This window comes from Schistocerca gregaria, chromosome 6, assembly GCF_023897955.1.
Source record: "Schistocerca gregaria isolate iqSchGreg1 chromosome 6, iqSchGreg1.2, whole genome shotgun sequence".
Taxonomy (NCBI): domain Eukaryota; kingdom Metazoa; phylum Arthropoda; class Insecta; order Orthoptera; family Acrididae; genus Schistocerca; species Schistocerca gregaria.
In genome coordinates this window covers 302,685,697-302,707,211 of record NC_064925.1, presented here as the reverse complement: position 1 = coordinate 302,707,211, position 21,515 = coordinate 302,685,697, and positions in this window count along the sequence as shown.

Genomic DNA, 21,515 nt, shown 5'->3' with positions numbered 1-21,515 from the left:
TCACGCGGTTCCGGACTGAAGTACCTAGAACCGCACGGCCGCCGCGGCCGGCGACCATAAAAACCAATCATTCTTTTGCTCATTGTATCTGAGAATTTTTTGGTGGTTTGGTAAGGGGTTCCATTTCTGATGTGGATTAGTTTGTTATTGTGGAAATTGGGGCCAAGGATTTTTCTTGATATCTTTCTTTCTTTACTTTCCAGCCTTTGAACTGGGCCATGGTTTGTGATGGGTAGTGTGTCGGCTGCATACAGGGCTTTCTATTTGATTACTGTGTTGTTATGTCCTATGTTTTATTTTTTATTATTATTTTTTAAATTGCGGGTGATGGCTTACGTGTTAGTTTCGCACAGGACTTCGATCGTTTACTTATCGAATTGTTTAAGTACGAATAAATGAGGTAAATATTGTACATAGCTCTCCAGTCTTACCTGCCAATATCCTTGCTTGAATGCGCAACCTGCCACACGGAACGTCATTTATTTATCTGTGCGTCCAAGATAACTTAGTCCACGGCAAAGTTAACACCGAGACGTCCGACTGCGCTCATTCAGTTTTCCTGGACGGCCCTTTGGAGCAGAAAGTATCAGTGTCGTAGGATGCGCAGCTCGCGACCTCAGCTGACTGCGAGTCCCTTGCGTGTACGCAAGTTACGACTGAGTACTTCCGGCCGGCTCACGCTATTTTGGGCACACACTCGCTCCCCTTTCCATTCGCAAGCATTCGCGTCGCTTCCTACGCTCAGTGATAACGTTGAAAAAAATATCTGGGGACCTGTTAAAGCGTCGTGACTATAAATGCCGTTACCAATTGCGCATAGATTTCATTTGAGCACCTTCCATCCAACCCATTTCTCCCTTTCTTCACCATATCTTTTGTTAACAAATAACAGAAGTTTGCATCATGGATCTAGAAGTATGTAAGAAAGTCACAGCTACACTGGAGAGGCGGGTCATGGATTTTTACTCCGGTGAGACAAGTCCATGTATGTGAGCCTGCGCCGTGCAAATCAGTTTGCGCCATGCTTTAACTAACTGCATTTCATTTTTTTACAAGCGGGCAGAAGCGAGTTTAGGTGAGGATCTGCCCTCTATTTCATCTGATGGCGAGACGACTGTGGTCTAGCTTTGAAAATGTTGTTATATGTGTTGACTTTGGCCTAAGCTTTTACGATGGAGACTTTAGTGTGTCGCAGACTGGCTGGCTCTTCCCTTTTTATTCCAGCGATCAGCCAGCCGCAGGTATCTGCTATCTCCTGTTAATTCTTTAAACAGTTTTTTTTCATTTTTACCGTGTGTTTAATCAGACAATGTGATTTTCGTTCTTTTGTGTGTGAGTGTGTGTGAGCGCTAGTTTGAAGGACTTTGTAAGGTTTCTATCTTATTTTTGGTACTCCAGAAAAGAGATGTACGATGTATTTTTTTTTTTTTACAATTTGATTAAACATGTTATCACTCACATCGCTTGCGCTCAGAAATTATAGAATTATCATTCGTTTACCAATCCAGTAATTAATTTCCCAACATAGTCAGATTTTAAATAGGATTAACGACAATGAGTTTCAGTATCGACAATATAAATCATTAAGGATATCGGCTCTTCACTCATTTATCAAGTTTAAATTCTACCACCGTCTCCTCACGAAAATTTATCTTATGGTAATGTGTGTCGCCACTCTGCGGTGAGCCTAAGACTGAAGCATGATCCGCTAAGCATCGTTGCATGTCCTTGCATTGCATTGCAGAAGGCTTTTTTTTTCATTTTGCTAGTTTGCTAATGTGTTACACATTTATGTCCATCACTTTGAGTAGTAGCGAGTTTCCGATGCCTCAGGTAAAATATGAAAATTTGAAAGTGTCGATCTTACATTAGAGTCAGAACAGTGAGACCATTCACATTCAGATATTTTGTTCAAAATTATTATCCGGTTTAATTTAGGTAAATTTCATTTCAGATTACATTTGTTATGCAGAAGGTATTACAGTCACGGTGCAGTGTTACTATTGCGTATGTAATATTCTCTGTTTGGAACACAGTTTAGTCAATTTATAGATACATTGTCGTTATTTATTCTTTCGAAGTTTAATTTGTAGTTTAATTTAGCATTGTCATCCTCTTAGCTTCTGTGTTGTAACTGCAAGTCGCTCATTGCGAGGTGATGTATTGTACGACTGTAAATGCACTGTACAATAGAGTGTAACAGGACAGTTTCTTTACTTTACAGGCCTAAGATTTTTAATTAGCTTGGTTGTAGTTAATCATAATTCAACTACACAGCTGAACAATTGCAGATGTTTGGCAACTCATTTTATCAGACAGCTTTTCAATAATTACACCGCTTGTATTGTTCAGGACAACAACAAAGACAAAATAAGTTAAAGATAAGAAATAAGTCCAGTCCATGTTTAATTCACAACAAATAAACATTTCACTAGGACAAATCAGAACTTTCTTTACCTTTTTATTTGCTTTTGTCTTTATGCATTTTACGATCTTCCTTCACATTTGTATCATTTCATTTCTCTGCGGGAGCTATAGACCTTGTTCTCGTACGCCTACAAAACCTTTCCATCACCATTCTCCACCGAAAAAAGTTATTCGCTGCATGTAGACATAAAGTTAGTTCCGTGTGACACCACGCCTGCCGTTGGTAACGACGTCGATGCGACAATTGTTTTCATTACTGTGCAGTGTGGCGACACAAATAATCGGAAAATATGAAAATATTTCTCGAGAGGACGGTGATGGAAACTGAACTTGCTAAATGATTGAAAGTAACTTATCATTTAAAAAACTGTATTACAAAAACCGATAAACGTTCTTCTACAATCACAATGACCTTTATGTTATGTTATGTTATGTTATCCGGGGACCTAGAAACGACGGAGAGACTCCGTCCCGGCCGCAGACGCAGTGGTCCGCAACCCCACGACGACTACCGCAGTCCACTTCACCCCTCCGCCGCCCCACACCGAATCCAGGGTTATTATGCGGTTCGGCCCCCGGTAGACCCCCCAGGGAACGTCTCACACCAAACGAGTGTAACCTCTATGTTTGCGTGGTAGAGTGTTGGTGGTGTACGCGTACGTGGAGAACTTATTTGTGCAGCAATCGCCGACATAGTGTAGCTGAAGCGGAATAAGGGGAGCCAGCCCGCATTCGCCGAGGCACATGGAAAACCGCCTAAAAACCATCCACAGACTGGGTGGCTCACCGGACCTCGACACAAATCCGCCGGGCGGATTCATACCGGGGACCGGCGCTCCTTCCCACCCGGAAAACCTTGCGTTAGACCGCTTGGCCAACCGGGCGGGCTCACAATGATCTTTACAAAAATTTGTAAAAAAAATAATAAATAAATTCTCTGCCACGCAGTTACTTACTGAAAATCGTAAAGGAGTGACAAAACTAACTTCTGAGTGCAAGCCAAGTGAACTGGTGACTACTTTACTTGATCGCGTCCGAACAATGAATCGAACTTCTCAGAAATATTTCATTAAAACATTCCGTTATTCAGTCACATCATAACTACACACAACCAAGCAGTTCAGCAGCTATATTATGTCCTAATCTTCACTTATCCATATAAGCATTACGAAATCCCTATTCAAAATTATCCTCCTCTGTATCTTTATCTCTGCGATCCGTAAGCTATTTCCATCTGCTCAGTAGCATAGCCAACATCCAACTCTCTCACTAGCTTAGCTTAGAATTAACGATGACGGCTATAGCTGAAACACCCGGTTTCCGGTTGTACCGTTTTCTTTCCAGGCCAGTTTAACCTGACTGTTAGAGCTGCTCAAAATACCCTGTTTCTAAAATAACCCATTTTCAGGTTTTCTATTGCTATTACTTTCCGTAATTAACGTAGACATGGAACGAAGTTTCAGAAATTTTGTCTCTCTCAGTTTCAAGATGATAGAATCAAAACAGTAAATTAAATGGAAAATAAAGGAAACTTAGTCCGCCCACCATTAGTTGCTTTTCTCAAAACTATGCGACGGCTGTTCGGAAATAAAGGTCCGGTCGGTTGCGAAATGAAAACCGCAGTGAAAATAAAAAAAAAATTATTTACAACAGTTAGCCACACCTTCCAGCTACACTATGTGATCAAAAGTATCTTGACAGCCCCAAAAACATACGTTTTTCATATTAGGTACATTGTGCTGCTACCTACTGCCAGGTACTCCATATCAGCGACATCAGTAGTCATTAGACATCGTGAAAGAGCAGAACGGCGCCCTCCGCGAAACACACGGACTTCGAACGTGGTCACGTGATTGGGCGTCACTTGTGTCAAACGTCTGTACGGGAGATATCCACACTCCTGAACTTCCCTAGGGCCACTCTCTCCGATGTGATACTGAAGTGGAAACGTGAAGGGACACGTACAGCACATAAGCGTACATTCCGACCTCGTCTGTTGACTGACAGAGACCGCCGACAGTTGAAGAGGGTCGTAAAGTGTAACAGGTAGAGATCTATCCACACCATCAAAAGGGAATTTCGAACTGCATCAGGATCCACTGCAAGTTATATGACAGTTAGGCGGGAGGTGAGAAAACTTGGATTTCATGGTCGAGCGGCTGCTCATTACGCCGGTAAATCCCAAACGACGCCTAGCTCAGTGTATGGAGCATAAACATTGGACGACTGAACAGTGGAAAAATGTTGTGTGGAGTGACGAAGCGGTATACAATGTGGCGATCCAATGGCAAGCTGTGGGCATGGCGAATGCCCGGTGAACGTCATCTTCCAGCGTGTTTAGTGCCAACAGCAAAATTCGGAGGCGGTGGTGTTATGGTGTGGTCGTGTTTTTCATGGAGGGGGCTAGCACCCCTTGTTGGTTTGCGTTGCACTATCACACCACAGGCCTACAGTGACGTTTTAAGCACCTTCTTGCTTCGCACTGTTGAAGAGAAATTCGGGGATGGCGATTGCGTCTTTCAACACGATAGTAGCACATGTTCATAATGCACGCACTGTGGCGGAGTGGTTACGCGACAATAACATCCCTCTAATGGACTGGCTTGCACAGAGTCCTCACCTGAATCCTATTGAAAACCTTTGGGATGTCTTGGAACACCGACTTCTTGGCAGGCTTCACCGACATCGATACCCCTCTTCAGTGCACCACTCCGTGAAGAATGGGCTGCCATTCCCCAAGAAACCTCCTGGGACCTGATTGAACGTATTCCTGCGAGAGTGGGAGCTGTAATCAAGCCGGCAGTTGTGGCCGAGCGGTTCTAGGCGCTTCAGTCCGGAACCGCGCAGCTACTACGGTCGCAGGTCCGAATCCTGCCTTGGGCATGGATGTGTGTCTTGTCCTTAGGTTAGTTAGGCTTAAGTAGTTCTAAGTCTAGGGGACTGATGACCTCAGATGTGAGGTCCCATAGTGCTCAGAGCCATTGAACCATCTGAGCTGTCAACAAGGCTAAGGATGGGCCGACACCATATTGAATTCCAGCATTACGAATGGAGGGCCCCACGAACTTGTAAGTCATTTTCAGCTAGGTGTCCGGATACTCTTGATGACATAGTGTACCTCTCAAAATAGTCGCCGCTCCGACTTAGATATTTGTCGAGGCGTTGTATAAGCTTTCCAGTACCCTCCTTACAGGAAACAGCCGCCTGTGCTTTTCGCCAACTCTCTAAGCTGGTATGCATTTCGTTGTTTGTGACAAAATGTTTGTTTCGTAGCCAGCCCTTCAAGTGAGCAAAGATGAACAATGGAGGGAGCCAATTAAGGGCTGCAGGAGCGTCTTCATTTCCCCTGCAAAATGCGGCTGAAAATTGTCTTGAAGACAGAAACGCATGAGATTTATGGTATGTGGGCTGCATAGCTTCAGGCGAAATCTCTCACCAGATCCAAATACTTGGCGGGAGACACTGTTGTTTTAGGCATTTCCACGCGATCACATTACGCTCTGAACTGAAAAGAGCAACGTGAAGCGATCGACAGGAACACTAAAGACACTGGCCAACACATCTGTGCAAAGTTCCATCGGAGTTTCACAGTGGTCTCCATTTCGCTCCTAATCGGACCTCAGTAACCGAATAGGCCTAGTAAGTGGTTTAGTTCTGCAGCAGTAATCTCATATTAATTCTAATTTTTTGAAACTGTGCCCAAAAATCGTTTTGTAGTAAGCGACCATACCACTATTAGGACATTACGAATAGTCAGTGCTAAACCGTGAAAACTGAGGTTGGAGAACTCAGTTTTTCACGTTAATTTCTATTGTATACTATGTATGTTCAAATGGGTGTGAAATCTTATGGGACTTAACTGCTAAGGTCATCAGTCCCTAAGGTTACACACTACTTAACCTAAATTATCCTAAAGACAAACACGTACCCATGCCCGAGAGAGGACTCGAACCTCCACTGGGATCAGCCGCACAGTCCATGTCTGCAGCGTCCTAGACCGCTCGGCTAATCCCGTGCGCCCACTGTGTATGAATTGTCTTTAAGTTATTAATTTATTGCTGCTACAATAACTTTCTTCCCCTTTTATTATTTCATAGAAATGGCAGAAAAATTTTTAATTCTTTAAAGCAAATGAAGCACTGTACTTCATTGATACTGCACTTCTTAAAATACTTCCGGACCATGGACTGTACCATTCTACAATACGACTGATGTCCGACGATGACAGTGAGAAACTGCCACATAGACTAGAGGGGGTAAGTATTGTACACGCACGTACACATGTACCATCTAATAGGACACACCGCGTGGTAACAGGTACATTATTGTCTCAGGAGTGCCGTACTACTCATTACGCCATGCGTATGTTGCTCATTTCTGTCGGCATTGTTATTAAAATAGTACTCATTGCCTTTCTTGTTCTCTATAATAACGTGTTATTTCAAACCAACCAAAATTTTATCAATAAAGATTAAATCTTTTTTAAAAAAGGTTTACTTAAGAAAGGAAAATTTAGCATAGCTGGTATGGCTAACTTATATTTCGTTTTTTTTCTCGGTAGTTAGTAATAAATAAAAAAAAGCACCTGTTAAAAGCGAGGCCAAACAAATATCGAAAAACATCGGTTGTTGAGAACTAAAAGACCGGCATTGCTTTTAATCGCCACGTTTTACCCATCCCTACATAGAATGTCACTTCAACGACAATGTGACTGACAACCAAAGATCACAGTGCTCGTACTCAGAACTTCTGTGTCGTAACATATACACTATCGAAAACAACTGTATGAAAAATGTGTAGCGTACAAATATGATCCGTGCATTGAAAATCTAAAACTCAGATCACTTTCCTTGAATAAAAAAATACTGGAGAACTTACATAATGTTGTGTCGCATGACAGTAGGGAGGGGCGGAAAGGGGGGGGGGGGGAGGGATGACTGAATGCGGACGTAGTGATAGGACAGGGAGTAAAACAACAGCCGTTGGCAGTTCTCTGTCCGCACTCCGGTATACGCCTTGCGAGTGACCGGTAACAGCCACAGAGTGCACGGCCACATCCAGTGACGCAGAACGGAGTCAGGGTATCTTCCAGGGCGGCGTAGTGGCTTTCCGGGGGCGGCGCATCCACGGACATCGGCTCAGGTTGAAGGACGGTCGCCGACGTCAGCGACAGCGGTGACAACGCGAAGTCGATCTCCACGTACACCACTGGAGGGTGCGGCCCCGACTGATGGAGAGGAGGAAACGACCGCTGTTGTGGAGCGCAGCAGCAAGCTGGGACTGTGGCAGAGAATTCAGGGGTGGAATCACTGACATACTCGAAAAAGCGCCGCAGCTGGTTCTGGTGACGGCGATGCGGCCCAGCAGAACCATGCGACGTAAACTCGCGTGCATACTGGGCCAACGAAGGCCGGCGAGCGTCAGAGACTGGATTCGGCCAAATGGTGGTCACCGACGCATTTCGCGCTCGGCTTCTCGTCAATACCAAGGGCTTGGGGCCAAAGGATTCGGCCATGTGGAATCGCAGTTGGCTCTCTTAACTTGCTGACGTTGCTCTCGTTTTGTTAGTGTCATAAGGTCATTTCACCAGGTGGTATTATGAGGATAGAAGAAGATTTATCAGTCGTAGCATTTGCAAAAAGCTTATTATCAGCAAAAGAAGAAGAAGAAACGACGCTTTTAAAAAGTGGGGAGCAGTGTGGTGAAGCGAAATTAATGTTTACCTTAAAGCTGCATTGGAGTGTGGACTTCTCCAAAATTTTTGCTAATGAAAGCTACAGATTTCGAATTGTTATTTCCAATGATAACACCATGTTTAAGAAAGCTGCAACTGCAGCAGAGATAAACGTCTTTTTTAACATCGCTCAAATCGTTTTGTAATATATGTTATTTCCCTCCAAGCCTCTAGGCTTTTCAGTTTGTTTTTATAATCACAGTGTATAGAGGCCTATTAATTCCTGTGCGCCAAAAAACTCTATGACCTTCAATGCTCTCCCTGTATTCCACTCTATATTCAAGTATTTTTAAACATTATAAATGCACCCCATTAGCGAGAGCAGACATTGTCTGCATGGGAAGCACCGACTGCTGAAATTAAGTTTTTCAGGACAGCAACACGTCGCACTCATTGTGTTTTATTCACTTTGAGACACCCCGTTAATCCGCAGGACAGGACAGATAGATGTTGAAAGGGGCCAAAATAAGGGGCTGTCAGTTACACTCGAACATACAACTTCATTATTTGATCAAACATTAGAAAATCCCAAAAAAAATTTTTTATATACAGACAGTTTTAATCTTTGGGACTTAATTACTGACTGAAAGCCACTTTAATTTAAAAACGGCTTGAGGCCAATAACTTAAAACGCAAGCATAATCAGAAATTTAAAAGGCAAGCCTTATCGTAAAACAGTTCTTTAGTTAGGCTGAAGTAACAAGTTAAATTCAAATCCGCTGAAGGCCTAACACTTAAAACTCAATGACATTATTTATTTTAAAATACGTGAAACCGTTCTTTAATTTAGGCTGAAGGCCTTAGAGCAAACAATTCAAACTCAAAATCGGCTGAAGGCCCAAGACGTAAAATTCAACAAAATTAAAATTTTTAAAATTCCCAAGGCCTTACATGACACAGTTCTTTGGACTAGATTGAACGCTTTAAGAGCACAACAACTCAAACTCAAAATCGACTGAAGGCCCAACACTAAAAAATTCAACAACATTAAAATTTTTAAAATGCCAAATGTCTTACGTGCAACAGTACTTTAAACTAGGCTGAAGGTCTTAAGAGCAAAACAACTCTAAATTCAAAACAATCGGCTAGAAGTGATACAAGTACAAACAACAAGAACAAATTTTAAAAAAAATAGGGCAGTACTCACAAGGGCGCTCAGATGTTCGAAGGTCGGCCTGTAATTCAAACCCTAACGCTCGCTTAGGTGAGACAGGCAGTCGGGCCAACCATTCACGATCCGACGACAACCCAACCGACTGACAGTAAGCGGACCAATGATCAACATCAGTTCCGCTCCACACTTACACCAAAACTCAAACGATGCTAATAGAAGAGACTGGAACAACAGCCAGAACGCATCACAGGCAATCCATAAGCGGTGCACGACCGAAATACACGTCGTCTCCTTAGACGACAGACTAAACGGCCAAGCAAGGTCGTTGTCACTCAAACGTGTGTGTCGGCCATCGTCGGTCGAGTGATGGCTGTCCTGTCCTTCCTCGCTACTCCACGCCAACCGACCAGTTCAAAGCCAGTAATCCGACAACCTTTCAATACATGTCAGTCAAAACCAAATAAACTACACACAGTTTCACGAACACTTGCACGAAGAAGTAGACAATGCTAACAGCAGTGACTGAGCAAAAGATGGACGAATCACGAGTTGGTACACACAGCCGACCCATAAGCGATCGCCGGCCAAATACGCGTCTTCCGACAAGACGACCGACTGACGTTCAACAAAAGTCGTCCGGTAAGACGACCAACCGACGGTCAACGAAGACTGTCCCCAGCCACGTATGCCGGCAACGGTCGGGCGAGTCGTGGCTATCCGAACCTCACTGCCGCTCCAACCGACCGAAATTCTGCCGCGTCTCAACGGTCCAACTGCCACGTCCGCACTCCACTGCTGGCGCGTTCCAACTCGCTGGACGACACACGACGACCAGGAAGTATTAGCAGTCCAGCAGAGATAATACGGCCGGGCCTATATCGATAAGCGCTGCTGCTGCCGCTCACGGGCACGCAAGTCAACTCTGTCACGCCAGTAATTTAAAATTAATATAAAGAAGCGGCAGTGCGGTATAAACAGGGTGTTACATAAGAGATGGCACGAACACAAGCCACGCACTGCTCAGACTGGTTTCGCTGTTCAAATTAATAGGCAACTACTGTGCTTTAAAATGTAAATTCCAGAGTTTTTGACGATGCTGTTGTTAAATTAAAGAGCGAAATCAGTCAGTGAAACGTAAAGTGTGACTCGTGGCTGTCACGAAAAACTTAGATACACACAGTTCTAAAGATACAACAATTCGAAATTGAACCAATGAACATTCGACCCGGCGTCCACTCTAGGAGATGGATCACAACACCAGCCAACCGCCAACGCTCTGGTTGTTACCGCCAACAGACCGAACCACAACCAAGATCAATCGCTTCGTTGGCTCCGATATCACTCTCTGCAAATCCCGGGCAACCAAGCGCCTGACTGTCTTTCGTTGGCCTTCGTTGGCCTAGTGCTGAGAAGAACGTCCTAAGGTGTTTGTTTGGACACAGTGCTCCCAACACTGTTTGTTGTCCAAAAATTTAAAGAAGACCTCATCATATGACTGAAACTTCCGCTGTCCCGGCAGAAAGAATTGTTTCCGCAGCGGCCACAGAAGATGGAAGAGCGCATCGTGGCGACGACAATGCAAAATGATCAGTTAACGAATAAAAATGAAGAAGCGGGCAAGTGAAATTACTTAACCACCCATAAAAAATTTGTATCTATATAAGACAGGTGTTTTACATTTTATAGCTAGTTTTTTGACAACACATGAACCTGCATTCATTGTATGCCGCCTATAGGTATGAACTAAATGCATTTCGCATAAATTCAGTTAGATTACTAATAAGCGTGGTTAAATATTGCACTTACTTTTAGATTTTATAAAAATTTTCTTTTGTATTGTTTTAGAATCTGAAGATCGTCATTGTGTGGCCGAAACCGGTTATGACTGTGTCATAAACATGTGATGTCTATAAATAAACAAAAAAAAATTTTACAAAATGGTTGAAGTGGCCGTGAGCACTATGGGACTTAACATCTGAGGTCATCAGTCCTCTAGAACTTAGAACTACTTAAACCTAACTAACCAAAGGACACCACACACATCCATGCCCGAGATAGTATTCGAACCTGCCACCGTAGAGGTCGTGCCGTTCCAGACTGAAGCACCTAGAACCACTCGGCCACCGCGGCCGGCTTTTACAAAAAAATCAATCACGCACTGCATAGAAAAAAAATGTTTTTTTTCCCAAAAACTTCACCACCCGCAGAATGTGGAAACGGAAACTACAGTGGTTTTGGTCAGTGGCGTGACATCTATTACGCTAGCACGACACTCCCGCATTCGCCAGGAATACGCCGCCGGGACACAAGGGAACCGGTTCCTCTCCACAGCCGCAGCAACAGAGTAGGCGGTTATTTTGACAGGCGCTCTAATACACCCGCCGGGCGACTTAATACGTTCGTGACGCGCCGCGTATGCATGTATCCCCCGGGGGCGAAGTAACTGCTGCAACAGAGATGTCACCCGTCGCCAGACGCATGAAAAATAACCTCCGAGCTGCACCATAAAAGAAGCTGCCGGCCTGCCGCACTGTGTGATATACAACGAGCCTTAGCAGGGTCGGGAACTCATACATACTACTTGGCCGGCACAAGAATGCAGGGGAGCCAATCAGCGGGATTATTTCCTCGTATAAATTAACCCATTGGAGGAATGCGTAATAGTGAATACCTGATCGTAGGACCGGGGCTACTGATATTTACGGTCCATTAAAATGGAGGACCTAAAGTGTCTAACTTACTGCCGACTAAGCCGTCCTCGTCTGGTATTTATTACCGTGGAAAATGGATTTCAACAGACACCTAAGAGTAACTGCTACAAGTAGTCGTTTGAGCAGTTTTTGTTAGAAGAGCTCAGCTTTTGGTCGTTATTAGCAATGTTACAAACGTGCCAAGACCAGTGACACTAGTCGGTTTAAACTATTAATTTTAACTTGCGTAAAATATCGTTTCAGTGCATTCAATTTTTTTAAATTTCTGTCTTTTCATTGAAATACACTGCCATCAACTTGATGCTAGTATAGTGTGTTCCACGTACAAGACAAAGGATTTGTACACGGTTTTAGAGAGCCCAGTATTGGGGAGAGAGACTCCGTTCGCTGTATTCGCTGCGGTCCGTTCATTGGAGAGTGGCAAATGGCGTATCTGTTCAACCCGGACTGGCTGTAGTGCCGACATCGGGGATTTATGGCAACGGCCGACATCGGCCGAAGACGGGCAATCTTTTCACGTCAGTTCTTCAGTACCGGCGCCGACATATTATGACCCATCTCAACGGCCGGAGGCTGCAGTCAAAGCGACATCCACATCTGGTAATTCCGCTGGAGACTGATATCGGCCGAGTACAGTCGAACTTTTCAAAGCAAAACTCCAGTATGTGCGCGGTCTCGTGCGCTCAGTCTCAACGGGTGGACGTACGGGATTTGGACGACGGACGGCGGGCGTATCTATATACAAAACATATATTGTGAGAAACTTAGGTTCAGTACAGGAAGGGATAACTTTGTGGTATCTTGAGGATAAGAAACATGGGAAGTCGGATATGTCCCAATGTGTACGATTTGAAATCGTTCCTGCAAAGGACACCACAAGCTTCGAACAACTTAAATACCTTATATTAATTAACTGAACATTAGCTTGTGTTAAATTATGCATGTCTACCCGTTTCAGCATCATGTCTGCACGTAATGCAGCATGTAATGTGCAACACAGACAAAAATTGTATCTGGAACTTTTGGCTTACAGGGAGACCATACGCAATCAAAATTTTGAAATTTTTTGTATTTATGGTATGCGAAGTTCAGAACGCAAAGATCGATCACACAGAGCAGTTCGGTGTTACTCTCTTTCTCGAGAAAATCGATTTTGACATTTTTGAATAGCTTAATCAAAAATCCAATGTCTGTGAAAACTTATGGGACTAATGTCATCAGTCCCAAAGCTTACACACTACTTACCCTACATTATCCTAAGGAGAAACACACCCACCAATGCCTCCGCCGGGACCAGCCGCACAGTCCATGACTGCAGCGCCCTAGACCGCTCGGCTAATCGCGCGCGGTGAACAGCTTTAATGCCCTAAAATAAGGTGAAGTGTGGTCCTGCTTGCCAAGTGGGCTGTCTAGATTCGTTTTATGACCAATGCAAACTTTTAAACAAAGGAGCATGTTCTACGAGCATTTTCATAAAGCGTAAAACACGTAAAGACGGAAGAAAGTCGGTTGTGCTGGAGACTGGTAATCGCTGAAACGCTTGTTCGAGACTCGTTTTGGTCATTCTTATTCTCGTTTTTTTTGTGCGATTCGTACGCTTACGGCATATAAAAAGGAAACTCATCAAATAAGTGATAAAGATCGCCAATCTTGGGATTTTGCGTCAGTTTAAATTTGGCATATTTGATTCGTTGTTTCTGCAACAGTGTTCTGACCCGTTTTATGTACCAAGGAAGATCAGCTCCGTCGTTTGTTAATTTATTTGGTATAAATCTCTCAAATGCCCCCGTTACTATTTGTTTGATTTCAAGTCACATCTGGTGTACACTTATGCAATTAATTTGGAAGGAGTGAAGATTGTCTCTCAGGATGGCGTCAAGTGAACTTTTATCTGCTATGTTCAGACATCTTATTGAAGGTGCCCGCAGTAGAGTTCAACCTGTCATAAAGTAAAAGGATGGACACAGTCCATATTAATGTCAAGTACTAGGTGGCTGGGTGGTTTTAACCAGATAGTGTATTCATAGCGTATTTCAGCAATTATGGTTTGATCTATAAACATCAGTCCAATAGTGTGTGTTTCACCAACTGCACGCCATACTCATGTTTTCACGTAATGCAGAGTGTCTTGATGTAACTGGTAAGCATTTTCATACTTCTAACTATGATTGTTCTGCAGGGTCGCATAAAGCAACCATGCTCCACCAGAGAAAAAAGAACATTTTAGGGTCAACTTCCCCATCATATACAGAGTGGATATCTTAATACCAGTGTCTTACAACAGCTGCTGGCTGCCGTGGCCGTGAGATTCTAGGCGCTTCAGTCCGGAAACGAGTGACTGATAGGGTCACAGATTCGAATCCTGCCTCGGGCATTGCTGTGTGTGATGCCCTTAAGTTAGTTAGGTTTAAGTAGTTCTAAGTGCTAGGGGACCGATGACCTCAGATGTTAAGTCCCATAGTGCTCAGAGCCATTTGAACCATTTTTACAACAGCCAAGGTAAAATAAACACTTGCACTTCTTTTGCGGTTTGTCAATAAACTGGGGACAAACGATCTTGACAGCCTCACACAAAGCGTTGAGACCAAGGTTGTTGTTTATCCTGCTTTGTGAGACTTTCACCTGATCAGTAGCTGTATTGCCACGATACACTCGCTTATAATTTGTGAACAATGCTTCCTCCATTAACGTTGCATAGAAACGCTACGTCACTTTCCAGTTTTTCCAAACACCATTCAGAGAAATGTAAGAGATCTTTAAACGCATTTGTGAACAAAGAGGATGCATTGAAATGTGGAATGGATGAAATGCGTTGGAAAGCACCATTCGAGGAACCCTCCTTCGCCTGACACACTCTCACAATCAAACAGGTTGTAATCATATATGGAGTTTGTGTTTCCGCTGCTAAAATGTTAATTCATTTCCTTCATAAGTTTCTGTTATTTTGTTGGCGTATTTTATTCTTAACATTTCAAGTTTCTTGACTTTTTTTTAATTTTTCGAGAGATAGATCGTGAGGACTTGGCACCTTTCAGCATACAACAGGTGACAATCGCCAAAAACAAAAACTATACTTAGTTTTTAGCTTTCGCATGCATTATGGAAGCGGCACAGTTTCATCAGCAAGTTTTCTGATCGCAGCAACAGCAGAGAAAGAACAACATAATACACTGTCACATTTCGATTAACGGAGCCATGCTTCATCAGAAGAAAAGAATTTTTCAGGATCAACGCCTCCATAGCACACAAACTGCTATAGCCATCTGCTGTGCTGTCGTCGTAAAACTGGATCTGAAATGATCAGATAAAAGGTCAGCGCTATTGTGATACTGTACTCCTTCGTCATTTGCATCTTTCAGGGGTACGTTCATCATTTACTAGCATTATATGGATGACAATGCACGACCGAATCAAACAGCATAGATGGAGGAGGCCTTGGAATGAGAGGAAGTTCGGCGAATGGACTGGCCTTCCATTTAACCCACTTAAATCCCGTAAAGCACGTGTGGGGAGCGTTGGGGATGTATTGCAGCAGGTATACCTACACTAACGACCATTCAGCCGTTGACAGCCACGCTGGTGGAACAATGGAAGTCCCACCAGAAGAAGTCTTTCCCAGCCTTGTGGCCAGCATGGTAGCCGGTAGCAGAGCTTGCATTGTTGTCAGTAATGATTAGCTCAAATGGCTCTGAGCACTATGGGACTTAACATTTATGGTCATCAGTCCCCTAAAACTTAGAACTACTTAAACCTAACTAACCTAAGGACATCACACAACGCCCAGCCATCACGAGGCAGAGAAAATCCCTGACCCCGCCGGGAATTGAACCCGGGCGTGGGAAGCGAGAACGCTACCACACGACCACGAGATGCGGGCCCGTGACGATTGGACACCCTGTAAGAACCATGTCCCCGACTTTGTACTGCCCAGAAGACCCCCATAGATCAGGGACACAACAATGCAATTATTGTCTTTTTAAAGAAGTGTCAGTTCTGATGGGGTCGTTGCGTATTTCTTTCAATTGTCTTCTGTAGTATACGGTAGCAGTTCTTTGTAGGAATGGTCCAAATTTCATTGATTTATGTTACTTGGCATTAACACATAAAGCGAAAGCTTAGCACGCCAGCATAGGTGTCTCGTCGATATAACTGCAGATATATAGTTCCGTGGTACTGGTTACGGAAGGGGTGCATTGAGACGGTGAGTCAGACCACTGGCGAACAAGTAGCGAATAAACTGCAATTTAAGTCGTAGAGCACAGGTACATCTCAGAGGGATTGGGACAGTAAGGACACTAGTCTTCTGGTTTACCAATTGCTCCCTGATATTAGCCGCGCAGTCTAGGGCGTCTTGTCACGATCCGCGCGGTTTCCCCCATCGGAATTCGAGACCTCCCTTGTCCATAGCGTAAGTTAATTTAAGTTAGATTAAGTAGTGTGTAAGCTTAGGGACCGATGACCTAAGCAGTCTGGTCCCATACGATCTTACCACAAAACAAATTTTAAAAAATCCCTGGTATTAGAGGAACAATGAAATTGCAGAATATGAATCCCAGTAGATGCATGATCCATTTTATAAAGGGGCATGGACCGAAACCTGTGTACCTTCATTAAAATCGATTTGATCCATATGAATAAATAAAAAATAAAGAAATAAAAAATTCAGTTGTTTTATGAGACACCTGGCAACAGCGAAATTGGCTCTGAGCACTATGGGACTTAACATCTGAGGTCATCAGTCCCCTAGACTTAGAATTACTTAAACCTAACTAACCTAAGGACATGACACACATCCATCCCCGAGGCAGGATTCGAACCTGCGACCGGAGCAGCAGCGCGGTTCCGGACTGAAGCACCTAGAACCACACGGCCACACCGGCCGGCTAACAGTGGAAAATTAACATTATGCACTCAGGTGCATATTTACAGTACCAGTAACGTAGTTTGTGCTCAGAGAAATAGTTCGCCGGGGGATTTTTAACCGCGTACTTTATGAGCGGTGGTTCACCGAAGAAGTACTCATTTAGAAGTATAGCTCTTGGGATCCAAGGTAATCTGTTCCACTAAGATAGACTTACGGAACCACAATAGATCTTACTTTTGTTTCTGTCGGAAATTTGCCGTCATGTAAATAGTACTTCGTTCTATTAATCGAATCTCACCGAACCAATCGCAATTCGGTGAAGATATTCCCACTCATAATATGTTGGGCATTATTCGACATGTTGTCGAAAGCCTTTCTTAAATCTAGGCTGACGGAATATACCTGTTTATAAATACCGAGTATGAAGCAAGCAGGTGGTCTCCACCACGAGTGGTATATCGTGAATTCTTTTTGACTCCGCGAGAGGATATTCTTCTTATACACGAACGTCATGATGTTTGAGCTCTGACTATATTCCCGTGTGTCCCGCCGGCTCTGTGGGCACTTTGCTGCAACAAGCTGCCAGCGCCGAGACGAAATCTCTCACATCCGGCCTTGAAACGAGCCAATAAGCGTTCCTCCGGGAGACTCTTAGGGACGAGGCTGAGTTTCCCCGTTATGCACCCAAATGGAATTCCTCCGGAATTACGCCGGAGAATCGAGAGCTAATGGACACAGAGATGCTGAATCACAGGTATCGTGGGTCGCTGCGTCCGCTGCCTCGCACCGAAACAGTTAGACGTCATCCACGCTGTTACGATTACGTGAAATCAATGGGCAGCCGTTAAGAGGCTCCCGCAGCCCGTTAATGGAATACCTCCCAGTCACGACGACGGGCGCATACGGCCTCTCATGTTAATGTTATTAAGAGTGCCGCCGCTCTTTATCTGTTGGGCTTGACGTGGCGCAACGGTTTTATTGCTACTTCTGTTTTCCACCATTACGAGCTATTGTTTCAGTGTCGAAGCTATATCCGTTTCTTTGTTCAACTAGACTCAAAGCAGCTGTTCTGTTCGTGTCAAATATTCTTGTACATGCGTAGCTGCAACAGTCTGTCGTCAATGTATTTTTTCCACTGGCTCATCATGTGTGACACACACACACACACACACACACACATGAATTCACACAATAATCTCAATTTCTCTTACACAATCGAACACTCCGACACAAATTCACTAACGGGCATTGGACAAAAATATGAAAACTGCGCGAGAAATGCTTGCTTGAACATGAATGCAGTTGCTACCCAAGCCAGCAGGTTGTACTGTTGTATTTCCACTACTAACGGCACGTGTGCAATGTCCCGAATACGTCGCAAGGTCAGTCGTGGTTAGAGCTGTTCTGTGTAGTAGTGAATGACATAAACGCCTTCTTTCACTCTGCTGTTCACGAGCTACTTCCATTCCACTTTCAAAAGAAAAAAGTTCGACGACGAAATCAATTTACTCAAAACGATAGCAGTTAATAACTGGTATAAACCTGGCATAGTAGATAAAATGCAAACGTCGTGTGACTAGGGCTCCCCGTCGGGTAGACCGTTCGCCGAGTGCCAGTCTTTCGATTTGACGCCACTTGCGCGTCGATGGGGATGAAATGATGATGATTAGGACAACGCAGAGCGGAGAAAATCTCCGACCCAGCCGGGAATCGAACTTGGGCCCTTAGGATTGACATTCCGTCGTGCTGACCATTTTTTTTAAAGATCTCATTTTGTTCGCTTTCGTTCGTTGCATCTGCTCGGGGTGGACGTCGTAAGACACCGGTTTTAAGTTCTTTGTTGATCCGTTGACTCAGTATTTTTTTTATTACAGAGGACAGCTAACTCTCTGACCGAACACGCTGAGCTACCGTGCCGGCATCTCTCAGCTACCGGGGGCGAACGGCATAGTCGATGACATATTCAGAAAGGAAACTGTTAAAAGAGTTATTACCCTCGGCACCTCCATCATTGAATCTAAGCCAAAAAATATTTTTGTCTTCCTTTCTTGGCGCCCATTTCATATCAGATCCAACGTCTTCTGCGTAATAAATACAGCTGCAATGTTGCCTTATCAACCAATAATAACTTGAAAAAAAACACTTCATTCATAATTTTAGTCGATTCGTTCCCCTTTAGAAACTTCTGGCGTCAGTAAGATTTTCTGCGATACGTGCTCTTATTACTACATAGGACAAACAGGACGCTCATTTAAAAAAAAATGGCACTATCCCCAAAATTCATCTTTTGCCGACCATCTTCTGATTACAAGTCACGTGCCGAAAGCTATTTTCGAAATCATCATTTTGCACAACGAGATCAAAGGGCGTAGATTAGATATTTTTGAAGAATTAGAGCTTTTGAAACATATTTCTCGAAATGATAGTCTCATTCTCAATGAGCAGCTGCAGTTGCGTAACAAAAATTTCTTCAACGATATAAAGCCGTTACTTGAAATTTTATTTCGGGTCTCCTTGTGAAGTTCACCAAAATGTTTTTTCCCTCTAAGTCATCTCATAATTTGTTAAAAGCTTTATTGGCTGTATTTAATGTTATACCGTTTTTACATGCTGTGCCATTCAGCCCTTTCTGTATTTTCTAAAATGACGTTTTTATGATTCACACTGTACTTGTAAGATCTGAAGTGGACAAAATGTTACTTTATCTGTCACTGTTAAACAAAATATTGCCTTTTACATTATATATTGAAAAATATTCATTATAATTTTCGCCTGTCTACATCTGAATGTAAAGTAGCCAAGTTGTACCTGCGGATACTACATGGCGCTCTCGCTGTAATGTCACATTCCTCACTTGTTAACGGGGGCGCCTCAGTCCGTTGCAACCTGTGGCTGTACAGGGATGAGCAGCCCTTAGAGGCTCGCCTTCATGCATTCATTTTAAATATTTTGTGACAAAAGCCTTTCTGGTCTATTATTTATTTTATACGTAACATGTAAGTACTGTCTCTGTCTTGTATTGTTAGTAATTCACATTTTTATATAAATTTCTTTCCCTAAAATTTGTAATTATGTTATAGACCACTTTAAATATCTAAATTCTGATGAAGACACTCTTAGAAATGTTGAAACCTGGTAAATAAGACTAAAAAATTGTGATGGAGGGCTCATTTGTTTCAATTTTAATTTATAAACGGTCACTGGACCAAGCAGCCATGTTTAAAACTTTAGTAGTGAATGCATTGTGTCGGAGCTTAATGAATACGAACGTGGGCAGATTGTTGGCGCTCGTATGGTGGGTACTTCTGTAACCAAAGGAGGCGTGGTGTTTGGTGTTTCAAGTGGTACAGTATCGAAAAATGGAAAAATGCCATCCCGTAAGTCCCAACGTGCTTGAAGCTGTGCTGAGTGATCTTGACACTTAGTGACTGAAGAGGATTGTGACAAAAAATAAGAGGACTACTCCTGCAAAAGTCACCGCTGAACGGAATGTCGCCCTCGCGAACTCTGCCAACACGAAAACAGTATGGCAACAATGAAGTATGAAGGGAACTGGAACTGCCGGGCGATCTGGAACTTCACAACCACTCATCAGTGATACAAATGCCGTCAACGGGAAAAGGTGGTGATGAAGCCATAGAACACGAGCTGTGGAGTGGTGGAAGAAAGTTTTTTGGTCGGATAAGTCTTGCTGCACACTGTTACCAACTCATTGTTGAGTTTTCGTCCTAACAGTTGAGCATGGCGGGCGTTCGGTGATGATTTGGGCAGCTGCATCATGGTAATCCATGATCCCCACGGTCTCTCTGCAACGCCACATTACTGTAGAGGGTTATGTGACCATTCAGCTCATCAAGTCCACCCAAAGCTACAACGTTTGTTCATCTATGGTGATGCTGTGTTCCAACAGGGCAGGCTCCTGTTCAGACAGTTCGGATCGTCCAGAACTTGTTTTGCGAGCACGAGGATGAATCGTCCATCTCCACTGGCCACTACAGTCACCTGATCTCAATGCTATTGGAGAGAAGAGCATCCATTTCCACCATCGTTAGCATAATTTACCATTGTCTTAACAGGAAGAACGGTATATGATACCCTAGAAAGACACGCACGACCTATATTTATCCATTTCGGAACGGCTAGAAGCTGTTTTGAGGCCGACGGGTTTTCTAAACCTTATTACGCATTTTAAAGTCTCCATATTTTTGTACAAGCCCTGTACACATTCATTCACACGCACAATCACAAATATTCACATTCACTCAAACATACTCATTTTCTGTCTCCCCCCCCTTCCCCCCGCACTCTCTCTCTCTCTCTCTCTCTCTCTCTCTCTCTCTCTCTCTCTCTCTCGCACACACACACACACACACACACACACACACACACAGATACATATGATGAATGATTACATCGTGAAACCTGAAGCATTCCTTGACCTCCTTCCCCATATGCTTCCAAGTTCTGAGTAGTCTCTCGCGCATCCGGAGCCGGATTTCTCGTGCTACTGAAGATATGCGACGCGCGAGGTAAATTATGTCATGTGTTGCAGAACTGTTTACCAAGGAAACGTTCAGCGGCTGCCGCACCGAATTAAAATAGCCATTACTTCAACACCAATGATAAATGCCCTGCAGCACTGTAACTGCACTGAGCACGATTCTA